The sequence below is a fragment of the Salmo salar genome, chromosome ssa11 (assembly GCF_905237065.1).
Source record: "Salmo salar chromosome ssa11, Ssal_v3.1, whole genome shotgun sequence".
Lineage (NCBI taxonomy): Eukaryota > Metazoa > Chordata > Actinopteri > Salmoniformes > Salmonidae > Salmo > Salmo salar.
In genome coordinates, this window is record NC_059452.1 from 33034094 (window position 1) to 33047247 (window position 13154).

General features: G+C 46.9%; 1 protein-coding gene across 5 annotated transcripts in view; it reads right to left on the minus strand.

The window, feature by feature from the left end:
* LOC106562535 (semaphorin-6D-like) overlaps positions 1-11658 on the minus strand; it is a 41643-nt gene extending 29985 nt beyond the window's left edge. For 3 of the 5 annotated variants that reach the window (XM_045689388.1, XM_045689387.1, XM_014127476.2), the window contains exon 1: positions 10728-11045. The gene's annotated coding sequence lies outside the window, so the exon portion shown is untranslated. Of the gene's footprint in view, positions 1-10727; positions 11048-11360 lie in introns of those variants that run through there. The other 2 variants (XM_014127475.2, XM_045689386.1) reach the window with 2 other exon arrangements.
* Positions 11659-13154: the final 1496 nt, after the last annotated feature.

Here is a 13154-nt window from a genome sequence, read left to right on the forward strand (position 1 = left end):
TGAATTTGTCTCCCAGGGTCTGTTGGAAAACAGACTGAATCAAGTTTTCCTCTATGATTTTGCTGGTGCTTAGTTCTATTCCATTTCTTTTTATCCTAAAAAACTCTAGTCCTTGCCGATGACAAGCATACCCAATAACATGATGCAGCCACCACCATGCTTAAAAATATGAAGAGTGGTACCTAGTGATGTGTTGGATTTGCTCCAAACACAACACTTTGTATTCAGGACAAAAAGTTGATTTCTTTGCCAAATCTTTTGCAGTATTATTTTAAGTGCCTTACTGCCTATTCTGCACAGGCTTCCATCTTTTCATTCTATCATTTATGTTAGTATTGTGGAGTAACCATCCCCGTTATCTCATTTCACAGACATTTTAAACACTGTAACTGTTTTAAAGTCACCATTGGCCTCATGGTGAAATCCCTGAGCAGTTTCCTTCCCTGGTCTTGTGGTTGAATCTGTGCTTGAAAATCACTGCTCGACTGAGGGACCTTACCTATAATTGTATGAAGGTGCGCATCTTTCACTGGGGACGGGGGGAACATGTCCCCTCCACATTTTGAAATTGCATTTTTGTCCCTCCCCCCGTTATCATTGGAATGTGATCCGGTGTGCTCTAAGACCATGTGGACGCCTCTGAGCGGTCAGGTAGGCTGTTTGGAGTGTTTATCTGACTGGATAAAAAACATTTAAAAAAACACAAGTTATGTCCCCCCACTTTTAAAACCAAAGTTGCGCCCCTGATTGTATGTGTGGGGTACAGAGATGGGGTAGTCAGTTAAACACTATTATTGCACACAGAGTGAGTCCATGCAACTTATTATGTGACTTGTTGAGCACATTATTTAGGCTTGCCTTAACAAAAGAGTTGAATACTTATTGACTAAAGACATTTCAGCTTTTCAGTTTGAATTAATTTGCAAACATTTCTAAAAACATAACTCCACTTTGACATTATGTGGTATTTATTGTGTGTAGATTAGTGACACCAAATCTCAAATTAACACATTTTAAATTCAGGCTGTAAAACAACAAAATGTGGAAAAAGTCTAGGGCTGTGAATAGTTTCTGAATGCACTTTAGTTTCACCAGTCATTGCTAACTAGTATTAGTGCAATGACTGGAAGTCTACCAGAACAGCTAGCATGCTAGCTTAATTGCCCAAATCTGGCAATATCCCAGCTGCTGCTGTTACTCTCCCTACAATCCAGACCTTCAAATCAATTCCAAAAAGTTGTCCTAGAGAAAACGTCTTGTTTCCAAATGGTTCTCGAGACAACAACTGATAATTAAATATCTAAGAAGAAAACAATGAATACAGATACAATCAAAAAAAGTATAAACCCTGGGAAAATGATATGAACATTATAGAGCATTACTATACTGCCTCAGGGCTGCCTCAAGATACAACAAGGCTACTTTCACAGGTTAATCATTTATTCACAGGTAAATCATTAATCTCCCTTGTTAAGGATAATTTGTAACATTTCTTTTCCTTTCTTTCTTCTTTCTAACTCTCTTTTTCTCCCTTCCTTCATTCCCTATCCTTTCTCTTTTTCTCTCTCTTTCTTTTCTTTCAAGACTCTCTCTCTCTCTGTTATTGTGGAACACTTGGGCTGTAACTTCCCATGATGCCTAGCGGTGGAGTAAAAGTTTTTCCTGGGCAGCTCTAATGTAAAACAGAACAAAGAGGGAGAGGAAGGGGAGACATGGCATTTTTGACAGCCTGCTAAAATTACCCTCAATCTGAGGCCAACCTAGCATGTTCCCTATTCAGTATCCTATTCCTACCCTGCAGTGTGTTTGTGTTTTTTTTTTTTTTTTGGGGGGGGGGGGGGGGGGACGCTCGACAGGCCCTGAAAAGGAATAGAGCTAGTCACGCAACTCTGTCCTGTTCAGCCTTCCCCCTCCTTCTCTCTCTCCTCTCTCTGTCTGTTATTACAGGCTTTTCAGTATCCTACAATCACTCTCCCACTGCTGATGTTGTTGGCTCAGACTCACGCTGTTTAAACACCAAGAGGAGGGTGTGTGTGTGTAAGTATAGTGTGCAGTTGCAAAAACCATGAAGCGCTATGATGAAACTGGCTCTCATGAGGACCAGCACAGGACAGGAAGACCCAGAGTTACCTCTGCTGCAGAGGATAAGTTCATTAGAGAGTTACCAGCCTCAGATTGCAGCCCAAATAAATGCTTCACAGAGTTCAAGTAACAGACACATCTCAACATCAACTGTTCAGAGGAGACTGTGTGAATCAGGCCTTCAGGGTCGAATTGGTGCAAAGAAACCACTACTAAAGGACACCAATAATAAGAAGAGACTTGCTTGGGCCAAGAAACACGAGCAATGGACATTAGACCGGTGGAAATCTGTCCTTTGGTCTGATTAGTCCAAATTTGAGATTTTTGGTTTGAACCACCGTGTCTTTGTGAGAAGCAGAGTAGGTGAACGGATGATCTCTGCATGTATAGTTCCCACCGTGAAGCATGGAGGAGGAGGTGTGATGGTGTGGGGGTGCTTTGGTGGTGACACTGTCTGTGATTTATTTAGAATTCAAGGCAAACTTAACCAGCATGGCTACCACAGAATTCTGCAGTGATATGCCATCCCATCTGGTTTGCTCTTAGTGGGACTATCATTTGTTTTTCAACAGGATAATGACCCAACACACTTACAGGCTGTGTAAGGGCTATTTGACCAAGAAGGAGAGTGATGGAGTGCTGCATCAGATGACCTGCCCTCCACAATCACCCAACCTCAACCCAATTGAGAGAGTTTGGGATGAGTTGGACCGCAGAGTGAAGGAAACAAGTGCTCAGCATATGTGTGAACTCCTTCAAGACTCTTGGAAAAGCTTTCCAGGTGAAGCTGGTTGAGAGAATGTCAAGAGTGTGCAAAGCTTTCATCAAGGCAAAGGGTGGCTACTTTGCTAAAATATATTTATTATTCTACAATGTAGAAAATAGTAAAAATAAAGAAAAACGATGAATGAGTAGGTGTGTCCAAACTTTTGACTGGTACTGTATATTTAGTCCAGCTTCTGTGATTGTTGGACATAGTGTATGTATAGTTATTTCTCTCTCTCTCATTTTCTCTGTCCATGTCCATCCATCTTTCTATTCTCTCCCCTCCCTCTCTATTCTCTCTCTCTCTCTCTCCCTCCCCTCCCTCTCTCTTTCGATTCTCCCTCCCCTCCCGCTGTTCCCATTCTGCCTGTAGAAACAACACCAGAGCAGTCTCCTCTCCTGCAGGTCAGTACAACTGGGGCTGTGGAGGAATTGGCCCAATCAAGTGTGGTACACAATAAGACTGCAGTAATGTAACCCCCATGACCCCACCCTGTGTGTTGTTGTAAATACCCCTCCATCAGTATGACCAGGGTGAATAGAACACCACTGAACAATAGATGCCGCTCCAGGGCAACTCTGTATGTCACCCAGCCCTATGTTACACACACACACACACACACACACACACACACACACACACACACACACACACACACACACACACACACACACACACACACACACACACACACACACACACTTGTTTTACTATACTTGTGGGGACCTAACAATTGATTCCCATTAAAAATACAATTTTCCCTAACCTTTAACCTAACCTTTAAACACTTAACCCTAATCCAAAAGCATAATTCTAATCCTAAACCTAACCTCTAAGCCTAAAATATATTTTTTTCCTTGTGGGGACCATCGAATTGTCCCAAATTTGAATTGTTTTATTATCCTTGTGAGGGTTTCTGGTCTCCACAAGGATAGTAAAACCAAAAACACACAGCCACACACACAACGTAGAGGAAATCAGATAACCTCAGTACAAACTGTAGTATTACTTCTACTGGATTTCACTGAATACAATTACATTTTACTTGTAGCATTCCCTGTGTGTGTGCAAGTGTCTGCCTGACTACACGCGTGCATGTGTATGTGTGTGCATGTGTGTGTGCTTGCCTACGTGCGTGCATGTGTGTGTGCAGCCATGCCAAATTGGATGTACTAAATAACTTTGTTGTCCTCATCAGGGCTTTGGGAAAGTAATCAGTTTGTGACCGAGCAGCCAGACGATTAGCAGACCTCCATCAGAGCGGACTAGAGAAACCATTACTGCTCCCTCTCCTTCACTTCAATAACAACATGAGCCAGTCATCTCAGTATTTACTGAGGATTACATCTGAAGAGCCTGACTTGTTGCTACAGAGAGTTGGCAGAGAAAGAAGGCTGTGCCACCTCACACCATCCCTCCCTCCTCTCTACTTCCCTCCTTTCCTCCCCCTTTCACTTCGTGTGTAGAGGGGTATAAGAGGAGAAAGACAGTTGTCTCTCTCCTTCCCTCCTTTACTCTCTCTTTCCATATACCTTGGTAAGAGGGGGATTGTAAGAGGAGAAAGGCTCCATGGTAGTTCAGCTGTAGTGAAACACAAAGGCCAGAGCTGCAGGTGTGACGGGAACAATATAGGCTTTGGGCTGGGCTGTACAATGGAGCTACCGCCCCTAACAATGTCCAACTCTCTGGGGGTTAGAAGTAGTGGCTCTTCACTGGCCCAACTCTCTGTGGGTTAGTAGCAGTGGCCCTTCACTGACCCAACTCTCTGGTGGTTAGGGTTAGTAGAAGTGGCCCTTCACTGGCCCAACTCTCTGTGGGTTAGTAGTAGTGGCCCTTCACTGTCCCAACTCTCTGGTGGTTAGTAGTAGTAGCCCTTCACTGTCCCAACTCTCTGGAGGTTAGTAGTAGTGGCCCTTCACTGGCCCAACTCTCTGGGGGTTAGAAGTAGTGTCCCTTCACTGTCCAACTCTCTGGGGGTTAGGGTTAGTAGTAGTGGCCCTTCACTGTCCAACTCTCTGGTGGTTAGGGTTAGTAGTAGTGGCCCTTCACTGTCCAACTCTCTGGGGTTTAGGGTTAGTAGTAGTGGCCCTTCACTGTCCAACTCTCTGGGGGTGGTTAGTAGTAGTGGCCCTTCACTGTACAACTCTCTGGTGGTTAGTAGTAGTGGCCCTTCACTGTCCAACTCTCTGGGGGTTAGGGTTAGTAGTAGTGGCCCTTCACTGGCCCAACTCTCTGGTGGTTAGTAGTAGTGGCCCTTCACTGTCCAACTCTCTGGGGGTTAGTAGTAGTGGCCCTTCACTGCACAACTCTCTGGTGGTTAGTAGTAGTGGCCCTTCACTGTAAAACTCTCTGGGGGTTAGGGTTAGTAGTAGTGGCCCTTCACTGTCCAACTCTCTGGGGGTTAGGGTTAGTAGTAGTGGCCCTTCACTAACCCAACTCTCTGGGGGTTAGTAGTAGTGGCCCTTCACTGCACAACTCTCTGGTGGTTAGTAGTAGTGGCCCTTCACTGTCCAACTCTCTGGGGGTTAGGGTTAGTAGTAGTGGCCCTTCACTGTCCAACTCTCTGGGGGTTAGGGTTAGTAGTAGTGGCCCTTCACTGTCCAACTCTCTGGTGGTTAGGGTTAGTAGTAGTGGCCCTTCACTGTCCAACTCTCTGGGGGTTAGGGTTAGTAGTAGTGGCCCTTCACTGTCCAACTCTCTGGGGTTAGGGTTAGTAGTAGTGGCCCTTCACTGTCCAACTCTCTGGGGGTTAGGGTTAGTAGTAGTGGCCCTTCAGTAACCCAACTCTCTGGGGGTTAGTAGTAGTGGCCCTTCACTGTCCAACTCTCTGGTGGTTAGGGTTGGTAGTAGTGGCCCTTCACTGTCCAACTCTCTGGGGGTTAGGGTTAGTAGTAGTGGCCCTTCACTATCCAACTCTCTGGGGGTTAGGGTTAGTAGTAGTGGCCCTTCACTGTCCAACTCTCTGGTGGTTAGGGTTAGTAGTAGTGGCCCTTCACTAACCCAACTCTCTGGGGGTTAGTAGTAGTGGCCCTTCACTGTCCAACTCTCTGGTGGTTAGGGTTAGTAGTAGTGGCCCTTCACTGTCCAACTCTCTGCGGGTTAGAAGTAGTGGCCCTTCACTGTCCCAACTCTCTGGTGGTTAGGGTTAGTAGTAGTGGCCTTTCACTGTCCAACTCTCTGGGGGTTAGAAGTAGTGGCCCTTCACTGTCCCAACTCTCTGCGGGTTAGAAGTAGTGGCCCTTCACTGTCCCAACTCTCTGGGGGTTAGAAGTAGTGGCCCTTCACTTGCCCAACTCTCTGGGGGTTAGAAGTAGTGGCCCTTCACTGACCCTCTGGGGGTTAGGGTTAGTAGTAGTGGCCCTTAACTGACCCAACTCTCTGGGGGTTAGGGTTAGTAGTAGTGGCCCTTCACTGACCCAACTCTCTGGGGGTTAGTAGTAGTGGCCCTTCACTGTCCAACTCTCTGGTGGTTAGGGTTAGTAGTAGTGGCCCTTCACTGACCCAACTCTCTGGGGGTTAGTAGTAGTGGCCCCTCACTGTCCAACTCTCTGGGGTTAGGGTTAGTAGTTGTGGCCCTTCACTGTCCAACTCTCTGGGGGTTAGTAGTAGTGGCCCTTCACTGACCCAACTCTCTGGGGGTTAGGGTTAGTAGTAGTGGCCCTTCACTGTCCCAACTCTCTGGGGGTTAGAAGTAGTGGCCCTTCACTTGCCCAACTCTCTGGGGGTTAGAAGTAGTGGCCCTTCACTGACCCTCTGGGGGTTAGGGTTAGTAGTAGTGGCCCTTAACTGACCCAACTCTCTGGGGGTTAGGGTTAGTAGTAGTGGCCCTTCACTGACCCAACTCTCTGGGGGTTAGTAGTAGTGGCCCTTCACTGTCCAACTCTCTGGTGGTTAGGGTTAGTAGTAGTGGCCCTTCACTGACCCAACTCTCTGGGGGTTAGTAGTAGTGGCCCCTCACTGTCCAACTCTCTGGGGGTTAGGGTTAGTAGTTGTGGCCCTTCACTGTCCAACTCTCTGGGGGTTAGTAGTAGTGGCCCTTCACTGACCCAACTCTCTGGGGGTTAGGGTTAGTAGTAGTGGCCCTTCACTGTCCCAACTCTCTGGGGGTTAGAAGTAGTGGCCCTTCACTTGCCCAACTCTCTGGGGGTTAGAAGTAGTGGCCCTTCACTGACCCTCTGGGGGTTAGGGTTAGTAGTAGTGGCCCTTAACTGACCCAACTCTCTGGGGGTTAGGGTTAGTAGTAGTGGCCCTTCACTGACCCAACTCTCTGGGGGTTAGTAGTAGTGGCCCTTCACTGTCCAACTCTCTGGTGGTTAGGGTTAGTAGTAGTGGCCCTTCACTGACCCAACTCTCTGGGGGTTAGTAGTAGTGGCCCCTCACTGTCCAACTCTCTGGGGGTTAGGGTTAGTAGTAGTGGCCCTTCACTGACCCAACTCTCTGGCAGTTAGTAGTAGTGGCCCTTCACTGTCCAACTCTCTGGGGGTTAGGGTTAGTAGTAGTGGCCCCTCACTTGCCCAACACTCTGGTGGTTAGGGTTAGTAGTAGTGGCCCTTTACTGACCCAACTCTCTGCTGGTTAGGGTTAGTAGTAGTGGCCCTTCACTGTCCACCACTTTGGTGGTTAGGGTTAGTAGTAGTGGTCCCTCACTTTCCCAACTCACTGGGGGTTAGGGTTAGTAGTAGTGGCCCTTCACTGCCCAACTCTCTGGGGGTTAGTAGTAATGGCCCTTCACTGCCCAACTCTCTGGGGGTTAGTAGTAGTGGCCCTTCACTGCACAACTCTCTGGGGGTTAGTAGTAGTGGCCCTTCACTGCACAACTCTCTGGGGGTTAGTAGTAGTGGCCCCTCACTGTCCAACTCTCTGGTGGTTAGGGTTAGTAGTAGTGGCCCCTCACTGTCCAACTCTCTGGTGGTTAGGGTTAGTAGTAGTGGCCCTTCACTGTCCAACTCTCTGAGGGTTAGTAGTAGTGGCCCTTCACTGTCCAACTCTCTGGGGGTTAGTAGTAGTGGCCCTTCACTGTCCAACTCTCTGGTGGTTAGGGTTAGTAGTAGTGGCCCTTCACTGACCCAACTCTCTGGTGGTTAGTAGTAGTGGCCCTTCACTGTCCAACTCTCTGGTGTTTAGGGATAGTAGTAGTGGCCCTTCACTGTCCAACTCTCTGGGGGTTAGGGTTAGTAGTAGTGGCCCTTCACTGTCCAACTCTCTGGTGGTTAGTAGTAGTGGCCCTTCACTGTCCAACTCTCTGGTGGTTAGGGTTAGTAGTAGTGGCCCTTCACTGTCCAACTCTCTGGTGGTTAGGGTTAGTAGTAGTGGCCCCTCACTTGCCCAACACTCTGGTGGTTAGGGTTAGTAGTAGTGGCCCTTTACTGACCCAACTCTCTGCTGGTTAGGGTTAGTAGTAGTGGCCCTTCACTGTCCAACTCTCTGGGGGTTAGGGTTAGTAGTAGTGGCCCCTCACTGTCCAACTCTCTGGTGGTTAGTAGTAGTGGCCCTTCACTGTCCAACTCTCTGGTGGTTAGGGTTAGTAGTAGTGGCCCTTCACTGTCCAACTCTCTGGGGGTTAGGGTTAGTAGTAGTGGCCCTTCACTGTCCAACTCTCTGGGGGTTAGGGTTAGTAGTAGTGGCCCTTCACTGTCCAACTCTCTGGGGGTTAGGGTTAGTAGTAGTGGCCCTTCACTGTCCAACTCTCTGGTGGTTAGGGTTAGTAGTAGTGGCCCTTCACTGTCCAACTCTCTGGTGGTTAGGGTTAGTAGTAGTGGCCCTTCACTGTCCAACTCTCTGGTGGTTAGGGTTAGTAGTAGTGGCCCTTCACTGTCCAACTCTCTGGGGTTAGTAGTAGTGGAGTTAACAAACCTGATTAAAGAAGTTAAAGTTGGTTAATTTCATATTCAGCACAATATTACTTTGTAGGGAAACACCAGAGTGTGTTTTGTACTAGGGCAACACCAGAGTGGGTTTGGTACTGGCAACACCAGAGTGTGTTTTGTACTAGGGCAACACCAGAGTGGGTTTGAGTCTCGCAGCACCAGAGTGGGTTTGGTACTGGCAACACCAGAGTGGTTTTGGTACTGGCTACACCAGAGTGGGTTTGGTACTGGCAACACAAGAGTGGGTTTGGTACTGGCAACACCAGAGTGGGTTTGGTACTGGCAACACCAGAGTGGGTTTGGTACTGGCAACACCAGAGTGGGTTTGGTACTGGCGCAACCAACACCAGAGTGGGTTTGGTACTGGCCAACACCAGAGTGGGTTTGGTACTGGCGCAACCAACACCAGAGTGGGTTTGGTACTGGCGCAACCAACACCAGAGTGGGTTAGATTCCAGCGTGGGCCATATACTGAATATATGTGTTTACTGTAAATCACATAATGTAAGTCAACTGTTCAAGTTGCTGCTATATGCTAATTCAGCACCTACATATTCCTGAATATATTGATATATTGCTGGGTTTGAGCCTGGATACTGGGGGATCATTTTACTGGATTACTGTTACCCTTAAAACAAGGGTTTACAATTATATTCAACTTTCCATATCATTTCTGTCACAAAAACATCTAGTTCTTGTGATATTATGTATGTCACATAATAATCAGAATGGCATCAACTATTTGCTCATTTTACCAAAAGCATTTGTCTAATTTAACGAGGAATGGCCCTCCTAAACACTACATACAGCGTGTGAAATATTGACTTGAATAATTTCTCTTCCCGACACAGTCTTTCCACGGCTGTCATTCAATTAGCTGACTCTATTGCGCCGATTCGTTCATTCTCCCACGTTAACACCTACACTACCGCACCCCAACTCCCCCTAACCTTAACCCATTCATCCTATCACTGGATTAGAACACAGATGTTCAGGGATCCAGAGCTGCGGGACAATCTGGCTATTTACCCTAGCGGACAGGGCAGGCTTTCTAGTGCCGGTGGACCCAAGCCACATCCCGGCTCCACAACACCTATTGTGCCGGCTGGGAGGGAACGCATTCAACATTGATCTGTGCTAACCTTTATACTCCACATGAAATGCGAAAGACAACAAAGACGTGAGGGAGAGCAGAGGAGTGACACACCAGTAATGGGGAGAGGAGAGAATTGATTGCTCCGCTAATGCATGGATGCAGGGATGGGCTCGGCGGCGGGTGCATTCGCTAAAAGCTCCCTGCCACGGCGGACGGAACGAAGGCTGATTAGTTAACAGGAAACACGGTTTTATTTAGGCTAATCAACCATCCCTATTTACCAACATGTTTAGACGTGTATCTTACTAAAATACAATCTAACAACAAATGAAATGAACCATTGGAAAACACGTATAGGTAGTCACCTACCTATCCAACCTAACGCCAATAACTAATCAAATATCTCGTTTCACAATCACAATGAAGGTGCAATTTCGCTGGTCATGTTCTGTTGATCGGTACCAAAGTCCACTGTGTGAGAATGTGAAAGTTTACATATTATTCCCATTGCTTACATGCCTATACCGTTACGACCCCCCCACAACACAATGTGAGAAACGCTTTTCTCCCCCGCGCTTTAAATCAACAATCAGGGCTCTTCCATCTTATCTTATCTGCGCCACAGTTTTTGAACAATAGTGAACTATTTTATTCTGTGTAAATATGACGTTTATCTGCTCATCTATCCATCCAACAAACTAATTACGCTATTACTTTATTCACTCCAACAATAAAGTGCTGTTATCTGAAATCTATTGTGAATTCTGTACCAATCTCTATAGGACGAAAACTACAGCCAAACAAATGTAGTTTAGATAATTAACAGAAAGTCCAATGCCCAATTAGAAGAAAATATATTTTAACAAACCCATTTTACGCACTTTTCAAACGGTTTATTATGAACACTATATCCTACCTTGTGGTCCCAAAATGATTCATGAAAGCGTATTGCAGATCTCCTTCCAATCCCAATGAAGGCTATATTCTCTATAACGTTCATCCATTATAATAATTCCATTTGTTGGAGTTATAAACGTATATAATTCCTTATTCCCAGGGACATATGGTCTCCACACTTCTCTTTTCCAGTCGCGGACCGCGGACATTAATTCAGAGTCGCGGACTCCTCTCTCTCTCTCTCTCTCTGCGTCCTTGGGCCCGGCTCAATGCTCACTGATCTTCAAAGCTCAACCGTGATCAAATAGCGCTACAGTCCCCTCGTACCTTCATTCCCCACCCCCTTTACTATTAACTTTAAAACCAGAGGGAAAACGTAAATAAGAGAAGAGCGCTTTCCGTTCAGCACTGAGCGCGCACATAGAACAAATCGGGCAAAAGAGATACAAGCAGAACGATAATGTTTCATAAACTATGATTATATAGGCTGCAGCCCATACGAAGAAAGCCCATGTATAAATAGCCCGGTCGACAACTATTTTTGTAGTATTCACCACTTGTGCAGGGCACCCCTACAAGCCGACTCAGTTTGCAACAAATACAACCTTTCCCCTTCAGTTTGCAAGGGCACTGATTTAAATAATAAACTCACCTCATCGGGTATATGTTTTTTTTAATCCTTTTTAGTTTCTATACAATCACAAAATCACGAATAGTCCAACTGGTCGCTGTTAGCTTGCAGTGGGCAGCCAGAAAAACAATCTAATGCACGGCAAATGGTGTAACTCGATCCATACTGAGTCAATCCATCACACAGCGCTCTGCCTGTCTTCCAATAGGCCGCGCTCTCGCTTCAGTCCCTCCCACATCTCTCTCCCTCTCGGCGTCTCTCTCTCCAGGGCTGTGGGTTTTGGCGACTCTCCCTCCCGACCGCTTTCTTTCCTACGAGAGAGAAAGAGAAAAGAAGAAGAGAGAGGCCCCCACCTTCCCACATGACCCTGTCTTGCCCCCCCTCTCCTTTCTCCCATCCCCCACAGCCAGTAAGTGAAGCCCGTTGGTAAATCTTTTCAGCAGAATTGTTTTTGGAGGGGGAAAGGGGGACTTGCTGAGAAAGGAACTATCTTTAAACCATTTAACTCCAGTCTGCTATACTGGATTACAGCTAGCCTAATGCTATGACTTTTCTACACCAACTTGCAGTTGTTGAATGCAATAGACCAAATGCATTTTTATGTATGAAACTTAGACATCGTTTTTCATGCACTTTACCCATGTGCACCCTTTCTGCCATTCCACAAATGGATCCCACAGTAAATCTGTGCATCACGCAATGATGCTGATGGATTGAAAAAAAGGCTTTAACACACCAGTAAGTAATGCCCTGATCTAACAACAATGCACACACACACACACAAATGCAGAGCCCAGCGCTGCACTGAACTGAATAATTGGTATGGCCTATGGTAATAAATTCTTACAATTTGTTCCATTAACCCAGTTTGTCAGTGAGAATCACATCAGAGGGATAACGAAGGTCTGCAGAGGGCTAGCTAGGCAGAGACGAGGGGCGAGGAGTGGAGAGGAGAGGAGGGTTGTGGATGGGGAGAGGAGGGGAGAGATACAGACAGAGAGATGCACTGGAAGTAGACACAAATACAGTTACAGTCTATCAGAACTGAAGGAAATCCCCCACAAGCCCTTACATTACTCAGACCCCAGGACTCACTGACTCAATGTCTATGACATGGCTCACACACTCCTATAAGATGCTTCAGTCACTCCTATAACATGTTCCAGTCACTCATATAACATGCCTCACACACTCCTATAAGATGCTTCAGACACTCCTATAGCATGCTTCAGTCACTCCTACAACATGCTTCAGTCACTCCTATAACATGCCTCACACACTCCTATAACATGCCTCACACACTCCTATAACATGTTTCAGTCACTCATATAACATGCTTCAGTCACTCCTATAACATGTTTCAGTCACTCCTATAACATGCTTCCACCTCCCCCTCACACACATCCCCCCCCCAAATACCCCCTTACACACACTCTGGCCCCCTACCTTCCCCCTCACACACTCTGCCCCCCCCACCTCCCCCCTCACACACACACTCTTCCCCCCCACCTCCCCCCTCACACGCACTCTGTCCCCCCACCTCCCCTCACACACACACTCTGCCCCCCCACCTCCCCCCTCACACACACACTCTGCCCCACCACCTCCCCCTCACACACACTCTGCCCTCCTACCTTCCCACACACACTCTGCCGAACGACCTCCCCACCCCTCACACACTCTGGCCCCCCCATTAGTAACTGTGAAAGTGGTATTTCCATGTGAATGGTTTGACAGGAAGAGCTAGTTTACACTGTTGATGTGTCTGATCCCATGCTGGCTCTCTGGCCACTGATTCACTCTCTTCACTGATTC